The sequence below is a fragment of the Pleurodeles waltl genome, chromosome 3_1 (genome assembly GCF_031143425.1).
Source record: "Pleurodeles waltl isolate 20211129_DDA chromosome 3_1, aPleWal1.hap1.20221129, whole genome shotgun sequence".
Taxonomy (NCBI): Eukaryota; Metazoa; Chordata; class Amphibia; order Caudata; family Salamandridae; genus Pleurodeles; species Pleurodeles waltl.
In genome coordinates, this window is record NC_090440.1 from 666,907,746 (window position 1) to 666,925,136 (window position 17,391).

Sequence of the window (17,391 nt, forward strand, 5' to 3'; positions counted from 1 at the left end):
AATCAAATGTTTTGGAGTGTACAAAAGGGTGATTACAAATGTTTAACATTAAAATATTCCATCCATCTCATTTTTTAACTCTTACCATGTACACACAGGCAGCTATGCCATACGGATTGGTACGTATACCAGCATTGGCAAAGCCTGATAGGTTTCACCTCTGATTTTCTTTTTCTTTTGCATTCTATCTTACTAACTATATTGTAAATATTAGGAAACTGTAATTTTTATTTTAAAATTTGATAAACCATTAATAGCTTATGTTGTCATGTATTTTTAATTAATATCCTCTGATTCCAAGCTCGTAATTTGTACCTTATTAAATTTGGCATTGTATTAGGGTATAGTAATGTGTAGTTAAGTGCCCCTGTACCTGCTGCACCATTAAAATTGTTCCCCTTTTAACTGCAAGGTAACCACATTTGCGACTGCCTGTTTAGTAGTAAAATACTGCTATATTTGGTGTTTAGAGGAGCTCTGACAAAGTTTGGCCCTGGTGCCGCTGCACCATTCAAATCATTACCTTAATTCTTGCAAGATAACTGCACTTGTGGCTGCTTGTTTAGAAGTACAAATTGTTAATTTGTGTTTAGTGTGGTTCCTAGAGCTTTTGGGCCTGGTGCCACTACACGTGTTGCTGCCCATTTAGTAGTAAAATTTAGTACTCTGTGTTTAGAGGGTTCTGACACCCTGTGGTCCTGGTGCCACTGCACCTGCTGCACCACTCAAATCCTGACCCTAATACCTGCAAGATAACTGCACTTGTGACTGCCTTTTAATAAGTCACTGAGAGAATAGCAATTCGAAATAAAACATCACCCAATTATACAAATGTTTTTTCTTTAAAACAAAAAAAAAGTGGTAATTTAAGAAATTAACACAAATAATTTGAATATTTACAACTGTTCATCAGAAAAACGAAAAACACAGCATAGTGAGCCCACTCGCTGTTTGCTTTACATCTGCATTCAATACTGCATTGCAAGACGACCGACATGTTTACACACATTTCCATGCGACTTGACTTGTGTTTGTACGCGAAAAGATTAACTGAACGCAAGTAACCAATCAACAAAAAACGGAAGGTGTACATCGGCCACCCTCCACCCGACAGCAAAAGCAGAACAGAAGAGCAGGAAGCGACCTCCCAGCCAATAAAAAGCAAGTAAATTCAAGCGATGTTTGAATGAACAAACAGCAAGTTCAGGTAAGGGTCCAAAGTAGGGGCGGGTTCTAAGTACCTTTTTAAAGATTATTATTTTTTTTATTTTTTTGTAGTAGCATAAGACTTTACAAGCAAAGAGCAATCGATGTTCAGGCGAAACCTGAAAAAGAAAAGCAGCTCGCCTGCAAAGCCTTTTATATCCAGGGTATAGTAATCAAGCTCATACCCGAACATCTCCTCTTACATAACAAATACGTTTCCCTTTATAAAAAAGAGCTATAATGTAAGGGAATTTTGTTGCTTTTATTTTTTAACTTTAGTGTTTTAAACCACAAACACATTATATATTCATCTTTTAAAACCATATTTCGCAGGTGTCAGTATGCCGATTTTGCATTAGGAAGACTGCATGGGCTCTGTTTTTGTTCTCCGCAGCTAATTGGGCTCTAAGCATAAGAGTACATTTAGATTGTAGCCTGAAAGCACACTACAGACCTTCAGATTCATTTGTTTAAGCAAAATTTTTCTTGTATTAAATATTAGTCGTACTCCGCGTAGGTTTCAAGTTCCAACGTATTTTTTTTTTTTAATATACAGTCCATCGCTCTGTCACAGCAGCTCCTTGTATTGTGGGGTTATTTTAGCACTTTGAATAGGCACTTTTATTTTAGCTCTAGGCCCGTGGCCTGTGCCCTTTTACCAAGATTCATTCCATTTATTCTTCTTTATTATTTTAGTAAAAGCTTCATTTTAGCGGGGATTTTTTTTTTTTTTATCAGCTGCCCTTCATGCAGAATTTGTTGTTAGTCCTTTTGCACACATTTCATCCTGTGCTCAGTCCAAGGCTGTATGAGATGGTACATGATTGTTTACCACGTATTGCCAGTCCAGAGAGTATAAATGTCTACCCTACTCAGAAAAGATGTTTTATCACATCAGGGCAGTGGTCAGAACAACAATACCTTTTATTTACAAAACAGACTGCTACTAACCATGTTAGAAGCGAACATGTAAGCCAGCCATGCTATGCTGTATCCTATCGTTGCTGCTCTGCTACACTTGGCCTTGCCGCTCCAACTACCTGGGAGGACCGCCATCAGATCAACAGTCAGACCCCTGCTTATTATCCAGGAATAGGGATGGGTGTTCCTTGCAGAGACCAAGTATGGGCAGATTAGGGATAATACTGCTATTGCTCTCATGTAGATTTTTAGTAGTGCAGATAGGGATTTTAGATTCACTAGTGTGACTGGTTGTTGGGACTGTTCATCTGTTTCTCATTTTTCATCACAATGATAAGTGTTGTGTTTTATCATTCTAATAATCGTAATTCATGGCTCTTCACTTACAACGCAGTTGCTTGAATAAATATTTTGAACCAGACCCTGCTTCCATTTGTCTTTGCAGGTAAGAGACTGGTATAACTGCGAGAAACGGGAAAGATCTGTTCCACCATGACTTCCCTGAGAAGTCAGTATTGTGCGTCAGACTGCCACAAAACACCTTTACTCCTGGGTTTTGGTGAGTTGCTTCTAGGTAGCCAGAAGGGTTAGGCGGCCAGTTACCAGACGGTGTGGGATAAGAGTTAGTCTCCCACGTGTGGTGGTGGTGGTGGTGCTGCCTGAATGTAGCAGTCTTATACCATGACGAGAGTCCTATGATACTTATTCGTGGCCCTTTACTCCAGCAGCTCTCTACTTCAGCTCCACTCCCTTCAAGGCATTTGCCCAACTCATTCTGGCCACATTTCTAACATGAGCTAATACATTTCCTTGCATCATTAAATGAAGTTCCACAACAAGTTTCTTCTTTAAGGTACACCAAAGATATAACGTTCACATTTCATTCAGGGCACATTAATAGTTGTACACCACAGGAGTAGCTTCAAATTATATATATATTTTTTTATTTATTTTTTATTTAGTTTGTTTCCATACAACTTGACTACAGAATATTCACACACAGTGGCATATTAAATCTCTACATTTATAATGGGTCTGATCAATAGAACAGCAACATCATAATCCTTATTTACATTTGGACGTGTTATGTTCAAGACAACTAGATCGCAGCACTCCTGGGTTACCCGGGTACCAGAAATTATTAAGTGAGGGTCCACAGAAGTCAAAAGGTTAAGAACCACTGTGTTAAAGGAATGATCTAGATAGATATGTGTACGCATGTTCCTTTGTCCATCCATTATCCTATGTATCCAACTAGTTGGCTTGGACTCCTCGCAAACCTCTTTTAGTACTGTGAACCCCCAACCCCCCGCAAAAAAAATCCTTTCTAAATTCTTCCCTTTTCTATCATCCTGCATACTTCTACGCTCGCTCTACTTGTGGCTGCATCCTTCGGCCAGCCCTTCCATTTTATGGGACAAACCTTTCATCAGGCAGCATAACAGTCTACACTTTGCCGATTCAAGCAATATTGCCACCAGTCTCCTTCCAGGCTTAAGAATTTTTACATAACCGAGAAACATTATGAGCGCCGTACACTATCCTTGTCGCCACTATATTGCGAGTTTTCTGGGACCAGTACTTATCCATGTACTTTCTAATGTAATGATTTCCCAACCTTTTGACATCTGTGGACCCCCACCTTATTACTGGATCCCAGGGACCCCCACTGAATAATTATTGGAATTCGGGAACACCCACCACTGAGTCATTAATGAAAGCTGGGGACCTAATCTGTTATTTTTTCGTTTTCTAAGTAGTCGCGGACCTCCTGAGGTACCCAGACCACAGGTTGGGAACCACTGTTCTTATGGATTGGTATTCCCAACCCTGCAGGGTCGTGTATACAGCACATGCACTAAGTGTATTTATCAAGGACTGTTATGTATAGGTAATTAGGAGAGCAGGACAGTCTGTTCAGGAAATTATCATGAAGCAATTTGTGCCTATAGTTGATAAATATTGATTTAGTCATCTTGCTGCAGAATTGTAATTAGGAATCCAGAAGTCTATTTTCCATTTCTTGCCTTGTGATTGGGTGTGAAGTGCTGCATTCCATGTAAAATTGATATAATTTTGAAACCCACCCCCTCTCATCTGGGTTCATGATTAGTAAATTCCCTGGCTCTGTCTAGATGTAGTATGTCGTAAATTAAGATAATCAAATGTATTTATAGATGTCATTATTACAGTGCCTTTTAATCTGTTCTAGTGTAATAAATTTGTTATTACCAAACAATTGTCCTACCCTTATCAAGCCAGCCTTCCTCAATCTGTGCATCACGCACTTGTCAAGTGATAGTGGGAGACCATTTATTTTAATATGGAAAAGTGGTCTTACTGATTTCTTGATTGTCCACAGTAACAAGTTGGTGCAGCGCACAATTGGTTTTGTGAGCTTTATCGCAGTTCTGGTTTAGTCCTTCACTTACACCTGGTTGTTATCTATCATACAATAAGGCATGTGTCTTTCTGGATGAAACCAAAATGAGTAGTGGGAATGTGTTAGAAATTGGGTTCTTGGTTGACTGGGGTGAGCCCTTGTTGAAAATGGCCTTTTCCTCGGGGTCATTCCCAGACTTTTTGCATTCCTCCTCTTTTTTTTTTTAGACTGTTTTTGTTAGCTTTAGGACTCTGGGCGCCTTTTCCACTTCTGACTAGTGCTAAAGCACATGTGCTCTTTGTCTTAAACATGGTAACGTTGGCTTCTCCATGAGTGGCATATTTGATTTACCAGTAAGTCTCTTGTAAAGTGCACTGTGTGCCCAGAGCCTGTAAGGCAAAAGCTACTAGTGGGCCTGCAGCACTGGTTGTGCCACCTGTCTACGGTAGCCTTTGAAACCTACCTCAGGCCTGCCATTGCAGAGCCTGGGTGTGCAGCTCAAAATGCCATGTCGACCTGGTAAGTGTACCTACTTGCCAAGCCCAAACCTTCCTTGTTATTTATGTAATAGACCCCTAAGGTAGGCCCTGGTTAGCCCCAAGGGCAGGGTGCAGTATATTTAAAAAGTTGGACATGTACCTTTAACTTTAACATGCCCAGGTAGTGAAACACTTTAAATTCATTTTTCACTATTGCAGGGCCTATTTCTCCCATAGACTAGTATGGGGACTGTCTTAAAACATCTCGAGTGTAATTTCCAATTAGGAAAAGATAGAAAAATTTAATTTGGTGTCTCTGGATGCAAAATTGAAAAACTCATCTTTTGCTAAAGGTTTTTTTTATTTTTTATTTTTTTAAATTGCAGGCCTGAAAGTGCCACTTTTAGAAAGTTGGCATTTTCTTACTTTAACCATCCTGGGCCTGAGCCTGCCTCCAATCCACTTCTGGTCTGTATAAGGTTAGGTGAACACTAAATACAGGACACTCAACTTAACCTGCATTCCATCTGCCTACTGATGGACCTTCCTGGGCAGGAAAGGTGGAGGGGGCTCTCACTCTCATGTCAAGGGGTACTGGCCTGACTGCACACAAGTGACTGAAACCCCCCCCCCCCCTCCCACCACAGACCTCCTAGCAGACAGTACTGTACTGAAAGGGAACTGGGGCACTTCTTCAGAACCACTCTTGAAGGCTCTCTCCACTTCAGAGGCATATTTGGGTAAAAGTGCTGGACCTCTGACACTATATACTCGGAACACTTCTGGACTGAGAGCATTCCACCAGGAAGGACTGCAGGGCAGTCAGAAGGGACTGCCACTTTGCTGTTTGCTCTATTGTGTTTAGCTGCTGCTAGCTACTTCTTACCTGGGAGTGAGAGGGCTGGATCTAACACTTTACATCCTGAAATCTGAAATTTCTCCAAGGGCCCGACTGAGCTTGCCCCCTGTTTCTGAGGTCTCAGGAATATCAAAGACTTCACCTGCATCTTGCTACCAGCACCTGGGTTCTGGTTCCTCTGCTGAGAGTCCTGCTCTGCCATGTGGTGCCAAATCCAGTCCTGGGCCGTTGGTGGCGAGTGTGGTGCTGCAACACAAGAACTGATTCAACAACGCCTGTGCGTCACTTGGAACCGACATATCCTGCTACAGCAGCTCCGCTTTGGCACATGTGTGCGCCAAAGCTGCGGACACCGCTCACTGACTGCGTGACACAACGACCCTGACTTAGAAACACATCCTGGCTTGGCCGATGCAGAACCAGTGCATCAGAACCAGTACTACTTGACTTTCGACATCACTGCATCACTGATGTTGCCCGATCAGGAAACAACGCATCACCTGCAAGCGTGACTCATCCCCGCCTCTGGATCAAGGCATCATTACCGACCATTGGTGAATCACCAGGTGTGAGGAAATGCTGTTTATTACATGGTGTGGTTGTGAAACCTCATCAAGTAACAAAAACTCTTAACCCTGTCTTGGGTCCAGTCAGGCTTGTTTGTCAAGCCTTGACTCAACCCTGCGTAGCTATGATTGGCTTAAACAAAAAACATGTTGAAAGCATTAAATAGGACCCAAACAATTGAATAGGAAAAAAAACAACTCTCAAGCTATCCAACACCATTTTTTAAAAAATTTATATGTTTTTGTGAATTTGGACACACCAAAACGTACAAGATCCACGAAGCATTCCTGGAGATATAAATACTTGAAGAAACGGTCAATCACAACATTTTACTCAACTAGAAACAAACATTGGCAAATTCAATCAATATAACACCTGAAAACATTCAAGAAAACTTGTCAAAGTTGACTTTGGTCACTTCAGTTACTTTGGGCGACCAAATCCAGCAGGGAGGCAGTGGAGTGGGGGGGTGGAGGGGGGGCTAACAAAGTCCCAAAGAACAGTTATCTCAAAGAGGAAGCAGTCTCCAGGCCAGTTCCTGTGTTAATGGCAACTTGTCATTGACGTTTTGAAGTAGTCAAGATGCTGATGAGGTTTTGGGAGTTCCTGAGGCTATTCCTCAGTCCATGGTCCTTGTGGGGTGACTTTTTCCACAGGGGTCGATGTCCCTATAAGTCGTCTTTGGTCCAGCAAAAGTCCACCTGTCACTGGGCTACTGGTCTCCGGTCACAGTGAAACAAGTGGCTTCTGTCTTCTGGAGATAGATCTTCTTCTGGGCAACCCAAACAGCACACAATTACTCTCCCTGATCCAGCAGACTCCGGTGCATCTTTTGAGTGTCAGAACTAGGTCCCCCAGCCTGATCTGTAGTGGTGAGTGATGATCCCAAGCTCTGGGCTCCCCCAACACGCCAATGCAGGCTTCTCCAGCTTTTGAGACTTTCATGCTGGTACAGGAAGTCATCCAACTGACTATTGGAGTCTCTGCTTCTTTCTGGGCTCAGGGGGAACGGCTTCTCCATGAGCGGGACACCACAGGCACAGTCCTCTTTGCTAGCCTGAGGAGCAGCAGGTGCAGGCCATCTTTGGTGCAGAGTGCCCTTGGGAAGGTTGTGGTCACTAGCGAATGGGCTATTTCTTTTATGTAAGATGTTTATAAAGTGAACCCTCATCCCTGACAAAATATCCTGGTACTAGACCTCATACTTGCCAGTTCCAGACGAGACCCTGGAGCAGAAACAACCAAGTTTCAACATTCTCCAGAAGACTGACAAATCTGGCATCACACATACATTTCGGGGAAGATTATTCCAATGAACAGCTGCCAAAAAAATAAAGCGGCCCCCCCATTCTGAATTTCTTGATTGTTTTCCAGAGTATTAGAGCCTGATTAGCTGACGAGCCCGCATAGGCTTATTAATTTAACTCTATTTAGTAGCATTGCTGAGCCCTCATCATAAAGTGCTCTGTGCGTATTGCACACTCGTTTAAAGACTGTTCTCTTGCAGCCTGGGTGCCAGAGGAGATGATTAATATAGGGTGAACTCCTGCTAGGCCTGTTACAGCTTAGTTGTGCTGCTGCATTCTGAATGGTCTGAAGTGGTGTGAACAGATATTCTACCATGCCCACATATAGCGTGTTCCCATAGCCTAACCTACTCCAAATCAAAGCTTGAACAATACTCCTTTGCCACATGACTGGGATTCAGCTAAATAGCCTGCAGAGTGCGCGTAAGAGGCCAAACCAGTTCCTGCACACCATGTTAAATTGTTCTTGCACTAAAAATAGTCAATTAAAAAAAAAAAAAAAAGGTTCTTTACAACCTTTTTAGGCTAGGGTGCTGGATCCATCAGGACAGACCGCCAATAGTCATTCAAGACCTTGCAGGTCCGATCAAAAAGCAGGATTTCTGTTTTATCTGCATTAAGTTTTAAACAATGTGCCTGCAGCCATCCTGCTACTTCTGAGAGGCAATCATCCAAATTCCTCTTCGTCTCAACATGCTTACTGTTGATGGAAAAATGCAGCTGGGCGTCAGCATAGTAACAACCCCATGCCCTAACAATGCTCACCAAAGGTGCCAGGTGAATATTACACAAAGTGAGACTTGAGCAAGAACCCTGAGGAACTCCTCAATGCAATTTCTGAGGGCTAGATCTGAAAGGGAGCCGCTGTACTGAATGATCTGTTAATTACAAATGAGCTGAACCACTTCAAGGTACATGAATGCTGGCAGATTTCATGCATCCTCTGGAATAAAAGGCAGGGAGATGTGTCAAAAACTGCTGACTCCTAAAAGGATTAGGGCTGATGATTTGCCCTGATCATCTAATGACCTAGAACTGCCAGTGGAGTAGACTCTATACTGTGTTTTTTTTTTTTTTTTTTTTTTTTTTTGCTCTGAACCCCGTTTGTGTAAGGGTCCAACAGATTATTACCCTCCAAATACTGAATTGCACCGTAGCCAGATAAAATCGCTTTCAGAGAGAGCAGTAATTGGACAGTGGAGAGGCATCCACACCCACTTTCTTCATTAACTGCATTACCAAGGCCTGCATCCTGGCCACGGAAAACTCTGCCTCCTTGAAAGATTTGTTAAAAAGTGATGTCACAAATTGAGGAAGGATAGGGGCCAGGAGAATATAAACAAAAGGTAGACAAGGGTCCAAATCAGAACCTGATTTCACCATTATCAATAGAAACGGTAGAGGCGATAACTGCAAATGTACCTCCGAGGCAGCTCCCGGGTGTCTGCTAACATCCTTCAAATAGATCCTTCTCCTCCCCCACCCCCCTCTAAAAAACAAAAAGTAGGGGATTTATCACCAAAAATCAAATAGTCTCAATTTTGTTATTAAAAATGTAGCAAATTCCTTGCTAAAGGAGGCCAAGTGTTTCTGATCCAAGGAGGCTGGATGAGCTAATATTTTAACAATTTTAAATAGTTCCAAATATGAACCACTATTCTCCTCAAGCATTTTATTTATAAAATATTGCCTCTTGGCTTGTCTAGTTTGTTTAAGAATGTCTTCGAGTGCATGTTTATAGGTCACACGATCCTCGGTGTCCTTAGAGCACTGCCACTTAATCTCGAGAACTTGGCAGTCTCATTTTTTGCCCTTAACTCACCTGAGTGCCACTTCTCGAATATAATGGTCTACTTGCAAGATTTTTTTTTTTTTTTTGATTTTTTTTTTTTACCGGGACACAGACAGACATTCAGTGACTGCCAGGCATATCACCTAATTGGAAAAAAAACAGAAAGAAAAAATTACTACAAAGTGGTCCGACCACATGTTCGGGTCAACTGATTGGATAGTTACTGAATTTAAATTCGTAAATAGTTTATCTAGTGTAAGCCCTCCTTATGTATTGGACCCACTATACACTGTAGCTGCAGAACCTTGATCTCATTTTACAATGTCGTGCTCAGAATAGCAGATTGATCCTCAAAATGGAGGTTAAAATCCCCCATAAGGAGAAAGTGTTTACATTTAATGCGAATTGGGACAATATGTCAACCAGATTTGCCTCAAACAGGGTCTATATGGAATAGCACCTCCCAGTTTTACCATTTGAGTGACATTTTAAAAATTACAATTTCGCAGTACCCTACCGAGGCATCACTCACACACTTATAAGTTTCTCTGTGGACAATTGCAAACCTCCTTGAATTTTAACACCTTGTAAGCTGCTGAGATGGCCAGACAACCCCCCATGTGTGTCTCCCTAGGTGAGGAGCAATTCCTACCTTCTTCTACCCCCCCCCCCCCCCCCCCCCAAATTGCCTAGTCAGATTGGGACATTATAGCCATCCTACAGTTGGCACAGGAGAGCAGTCTGCATACCTTCTCTGGGCCGCCGTTAACAAAGATGCCGAATAATTTTTAGTCCCCATCCCAATCAAAGCCTCTTGTGAATATAAAATGTGATCATCCTTACTGCCAATGAAACAGGCAGGGGTCCTGACAACGTGGTATGGCTGCATTTAAATTGCTCATGCCGGTCCAGAACTAGACTATGCACTCTCCTTCCTGCACTGACCCTATCCCCAAAATAGCAGATAAAGTAATGAAAACAGCACTACTCTAACAACTCCCAAATTGACTGAACATTTCTGTAGGTGTGCGGAGCTTAGTATCCCACCCCAGGGGTGTGACTAACTCTGGCCTGCAAGCACTCAGGAAAACCGTTCTGACCAGTGTTTTCCCCTCACTGTCCCTGATGCCCTCCCATCTACTTCAACAAGGGAGCAGCCCCACTTGTGTGAGCATGCCATTTGCTCTTCTCAAAGACGGCTTCTCCTTTGAAGCTCACACTCTAGCTTTTCTGACCAGGAGAAGATAACACCTCCTCCTTTGCAGGCTTACCTCAACGTAGTTTACATTTCTCCCCAGAAAGCCAGAATGCTGTCTTGAGGACAGTCCAATACGTGCAACCGTAAACGGGCACTGAAAAACCTTGGGCAACAAAGTGGCAGCTTACTAATGTTGCACTTTGCCCACTAGTACCATTAAATAAGATTTAATGCACTGATTCTGTTGTTACCTTGAAGTACCATCCTTATTTTCATTCAGAAGTTAACAAGGCTGAGGTGTCAGCCTTTAACTTACTTGCCAATAGGTCTACGAGTCTTTCAACAGTAAAAACAACAACAAAAAACACAATGTGAGGATTTAAAAAAAACAAACATGAAACTGCAGGTCCAAACTGTTAATATAAGACACCTTATGTGCCCTTGGTGCTCAGTAGGCATGCTGTAGAAAGTGACTTGCAAATATTAAAAAGAAGGTTTGGGCTTTGCCATGAGTGTTAGCAGTGTAAAATTGCTCTGCCATCTGACAGTGGCAGGCTGGGAATAATGTTTTTGCCTTGTACCGCTAGTGGTATACAACTAGTGATGCAGGCCACAAGGGACACTTTAACTTACAGGACCTAGATACCCCTGGTAACATGTACTAGGGACTTGAAAGTATGCCAGGTTATGCCAATTGGGGAAAAGCCATTTAAACATGTACCTTTCTAAGAATAAGAGCACATGCACTCAGTACTGATTGGCAGGGCTTAGGGCAATGCAGTCATTAACTAGAACCCAAAAAGTGGGAGTGAACAAAAAAAGGCCTATTTCCTCAGAATTGGTGTCTGTCTCTAGTAATTAACATGCCAAAATATTCATGTCTATTCAAGTCTATAGGTCTTGTAGAAATCAGCAGTAAGTCCATCTGTCCCAGGGGCCTTACCCACACAGACTATCAAAAGCTAGTATAATGTATGTGTATTGGCTCCAGTAGATAGGCTGTAGAACCTCTATTGATACATGCAATGGCCATCTTATCCCATCTAAATATCAATCTAAAATTGGGCTTGGGAGGTTAACCTACTGGTATATAGATTTTTATAAAAGGACTGGAATTCCTGAGCTATAGTAGCATTAACTCCTCTCACTTTTCCAGTATTAAGTGTGAGAGAATGGATAGTGTTCTGTTGGTGCGTTTTCTTTATTAGCTATTTATTAGCAGTGAGTGTTTTTCTAGGACCCTCCCCATATCTTTGAGCTAGAAAATGTTTAGTCAAACATTGGGGGAGGTTGGGTTATTCCTTTTTTAAGCGGCAGGGTACTTGGTTAGTTTTTTGGGTTCGGAGCGTTGGGAGTTTTTTGTTTTTGTTTAAGGGGTGGGGACGTGGTAGTTTTGTATTTAAGAGTGGGTTAGTTTTGAATTCAGGGTAGGGGGTCATGGTGATTTTGTTTTTAGGGGCGGGATGGTGGTGGGTTAGTTTTTGTGAGGGGTGGAAGTAGTTTTGATTTTAGGGCAGGTAGGGGGTCGGAAGGTTTTAGGTCTCAGGGCTGGGTAGTGTTTTTGTGGTGGGGGTGAGGTCGGGGTAGTTGTGTTTTTAGGGCGGGGTTGCATGCAAAAACCACGCATGCCGTTCCACATAAGCCCTTACAACGAAAAATCATTATAAAGGCATTTGTGGTGACAACGCGGTTGTTGATCGGAACACATTGTTCGGGCATGCGTCATTCCATCATCCAACCCTACCCAGGAGTTTAGATAGGAATTTTTCAACAAATGGTTCAGGTTTGCCCATGTTGGTAGTTTCTGGAAGGCCTGTTATGCGACTATTATTCCTGCTTGTTTGGAATGCAAGGTCTTCGTTCTTTGCCACAGTCTTGACTAGTTCCTGTTCCAAGAATTTTATGGGATTTTTGACCCCAGGGGCATCGTCCTCCATTGTATACACCCCGTTTTTTACTTCATCCAAATGGTCACCATGCTTGTCTAATCTGCCCTTCATTAAACCCATTCTTGTGTGAGATGGTGAATCTTGGAGTTTATAGCCGCAAGCTGGATTTCATGTCCAGGTTTTAATATCCACGTCCTTAGCTTCCCAAAGGGAAAGCAGGTCTGGACCATGGGCCAACTTTTTTTATTGCTGAAATGTGAACTTACTGTTTTCCCTATTTGTGTGTATCAGCTAAGTATTGTCCCCAGAATGCTATGGGCAAAGATAACCGAGCTGCACCAGACAAAATGGCACTGTCTCCGCAAGCAGGGATTAAATAAAGCAAGCGGATCTCCCTTGTGCTGTGTTGTTACCTGCAGCCCAGGCCCCAGGATGTGAAAATATTCAGTTCTGCTTGATCATTCCTTTTTTGTAATTTTAGTTAGGAGGCCATGTTTTAGTCTGGTTTTGAGTCACTTTGAGAAACTTTAATAGCATCTGCTACTCTGTATTGGCGCCTTACTCCCAGGCCTGTAGTGTTCGGGCCAGACTGCAACTCTGCGGATATTAGTCTTCAGAAAAAAAAAAAATGCTGTTGATTTGGCATCTGGAGTTAGTTCTCTGGGTTTTATTCCTCAATCGGGGTCACCCTAGGAGGGCAGCAGATCTGTGGTAGAGGCCCATACAGCCACACTTCATCTCAAGAGTCCTGCTGCTCATTGTGACCATCGGGCGAAACTGCATACAAACCACAACTCACCATTTAGGGGTAAAAGGCTGCTTTAATAGCACAGTTCTGGTATAAAACAATAACCTTGGCATTCAAGCCTTAAAAAACTAAAAGTCCTCACTAATACATATATTTTCCCAAACCCCACCCCCTAAAAAAAAAAAGTACCCTAATCAATACCCCCTTCCCATATCCACCTTGATCCGACCAATCCAGTACCCATCTGTCCTGCTGTCCACCTTCGGTAGTTACCCTTGCCTTTTCCTCCCTTTCTGTTCCTTGTCAAAAGTCCCTGACCTCTCATGTTTGTGCATCTGTACCCTTTCTTTCCCCCCCCCCCCCCCCCCCAAAAAAAAGCCTGTCTGTGAAAACCCGCCACAGAAGAAAACCCGCCAGGCTTTTTCCTGCCCCACCCAAAGCAGTTACATATTTTATCACAATCCCACAAGTTCTCATCTCAAATGCCTGAAATTTTCATCCTAAGATCCAATAAATAATGCTCATTGCCTAAAAAAAAAAAGACTTGTTCCCCATCCTGCCTAAAAAGATCTGCATCCTTATGCACAATCTCTTCGTGCTGCAAAATTGCAAACCCCTGTAAATGATTAACTTCTCATTTCCCTGTTCACCTTTTTACATTGTTTTCCTCCCATTCACCACTTCTTGACCCCTTCCCAACTGATCTCTTAGATGACCTAACCACAAATAGAGAACTCCTTCCGCACGTCAGAACACAGAATGCCTTTCTTACCTTTAACACCCAACAGCTCTGAAACTCTGAACACCCCATGAAAAAGCCATGACGTACAAAGGGACATCAAGAGAACTTCCCAGGTTGAAGAAGAAAAACAAAAAAAAACTTCTTTTAAAACTAAGATTAGATCCTTCAACAGGTGTGATGTTATCGGGTGTCTTTGATCACATCTTGCACCCCGTTTTCTACCAGCGAGTATCCTTCTGCAGATTTCTCCTTCCATTGGATCATAACCCCACAAATACTTACAGTAAAAGGAAATACCTGACAACTTACCTGATATGGTTACCACTGACCGCCCCAAATTGATCTGTTGCATAATTAAACGAACCACATCCGCCTGTCTTTCTCTACAATCCACCAACCACCCACCCTCCTAACAGAACCTGATTTGAGAAATTCAAACCAGGCCTGGTCATAACTTTTTTTTGTGTAGACAGAGCAATGGGCTGCTGAATCAGTTCTAACATTCCCATCTCCCATAACTCCACAGGAACTGCTGTCTTCTGTGCATCTGCTCCTTGTGCAAGCCCACAGAATCTCCGCCATTGCGAATCAAGAGAGTGCATCAGCAATGTCACTATTAACACCTGGGATATACTTAGCCTTGAATAGTATATTACATTTCAAACAGTTCACTAAAAACAACCTCAACAGTTTCAACACTTTTTCATCCTTGGCTTTTTGAGAATTCACAAAATTCACAACTGTCTGATTGTACACATTAAAAACCACGTTCCTGTTTGCCAACGTGTGCCTCCAAATTGACCCTGCAACAACTAACAAAACAAATTCCAGAAAAGCAATGCTATGCCAGGCTACTCTCTATGCCACCAGCCAACTCTCAGCAGCCTAATGTCCATCCCAGAGAAAACCAAAACCACATGCCCCAGAATAGGAAAAACAAATTATTTGCCAAAAACAAACCTCATCAACCAACATATTAACTCCATTGAAATTTTGTAAAACAATAAAATAAATCCTCATCCTCAATTCCACATTAACACTTGCTCGAACCCGGATATGATAATGAGGTAACACTGCACCACTCAGTGCAAAACCCAACCTCCTACAAAAGGTCCTACCCACTCTCACGACCTTACAGGCAAAGTCCCAAGCCCAAGCAAACTTTGCACTTGTCTCAACTGGAACCTAGGTCTTTTCATGGCCTCCTCTAACATCGTAACCAGTGTCTGCACTTTTTCTTTAGGTAAACGCAGTTCCATTTTATTGGAATCTAACTCAATGCCTAAAAGAATCAGACTCCTCAAGGGCCCTTCAGTTTTCTCTGGAGCCAATGGAACACCCATATCAAGCATAGCCTTTCCAAATTCCAACAAAGCTGTCTGACATTCACTTGAATCAGCTGTACTAACCAAAAATAAATCATCCAAGTAGTATTACAGATTTATAACCACTATTAAGCTGAACAAACACACTATAAAAATGTACTAAACATTTCAAACCGGAAACAGAGCAAACTAAAGGCAACATCCTGTCAACATAAATGGCATTATCAAACTGAATGCAAAACAAAGAAAAATCCTCAGGATGCACAGGAAGGAGTCTAAAATCCGACTGAATGTTGGATTTTGCCATTTCAGCCCCAATACTGCAGCGTTTTACAAGAGAGATTGCTTCATTAGTTGACGTGTAATGCACCATGGAGTCTTCTTGAGCATGAAATCATTAATGGATGCCCCCATTGGCCATGACAAGTGATGACTCAACCACAACTCACTTTGCTGTTTCTTAGGCACAATGCCCAAGGGGGAACTCGTCAAATTTGGCAATGGCCAACAATCAAAGGGGCCCACAATTCTCCCCAACTCTAGCTCCTTCAGCAGCTTAGCCCTTAGCTTAGCTGACACCTTAGGATAAAATTGCAACCAGTACAGCAGGATTTCCAATTTAATAGGAGTAGGGCCCTTTTCCCGCCATGTGCTGTATGTGCCCCCTTCCCCTGTCACCTCCTCTGTCATGCGCACCTTGCCATCCCCAATGTAACCTACAGAAACATTGGAAAGCGGGATGCCTGCCTCCACAACTGGAGCAATCGTGTCGAAATTGACATTGTCATGAACTCAAACCGCTGCTGAATGACCAGGATGCCCCATTCTGAGGCAGCCGTCCTCTCGACGCATTCCCCACCCCATATTGGGTGGGATGCCCCTGAAAGGGCTTATATTGTAAAGGCAACAAACCCGCTGTGTGTGTTACCAGCGCGTTCCTCGCAGTTTGAAGCCACTGCATCAATAACTCATCAATCTATACGTAACGCTACACACCTTTCTGGATAACGCTCACAATGCATGCTTGCATATATCAAAAAGGCTGAAGTCCAGTTCTCAATAAAATTAGGTACTTTAGGCCTACGTGCTAATTCCCACTCCTCTTCCTTGGAACCTTCCTTAGCCTGAACTTCGCTGTGAAGAAGCTTAAAAACATCAATAAATTCGCCTTTCCAGATCTTATCCTTCATATTCCGAATGAGATGCGTCCCCAAAGGCATTCACACTCCCATGTATGGCAGTTCTTTGTTTGTTTCCCCCAGTAGCCTCATTTATGGTAATGTTGTCATGAAACTGACCTTTCCCGACTTGACTCAAATCTGACTTACCTGAACCTATCTCTGATCCACTCACCACCTGTGTTGAAACATCAATGACACCCTCAATTTTAACACATGTAACCGTTTGAATCCCCATGTCTTTGCCTAAAGCCTTTGCCCCAAACTCAGACCTCCCAAATTGGGACTCTTCTCTCCTTTCCAAATGTGCCATTCGCTCCTCACCTCAAGGTAAGTTTCCAGCCGTGATCGTAAGTCGACCTCCTCCAACCCGATGATCGCTCTGGGCTACCTTCTTTGTTGTTTCCTGTAAAACACCAAAACTCTTTCCTCCATTAGCTTTCAACTGGTCCCTGAAACCTTTCTGCACTACCCTGCGTTGCACAATTTCTCCATCCTCTGGTTCGTCCCCATCTTCATATTCTAAAACTTCATCTTCCAGTTTGTGCTCCTGATCAACACAGCCAGCGCCCCGGCTGGTAGACAGCTCACCATGCACCAACTATCGAACATCATGAAGACCCAGACCATGGGCAAGCCGCTCCGGGTCTCACCCTCTCTTCTGTCTGGTGTCCTGAGTGTGCCCCAACCCCCACCGGCATCCTCTGATTGCATGCTGGCCACCCAAGCCGCATTGATGATGACTGCTTTTTATGCCCACCCATTGCATGAGTGCCTTCACACCCAGTCTGTGATAC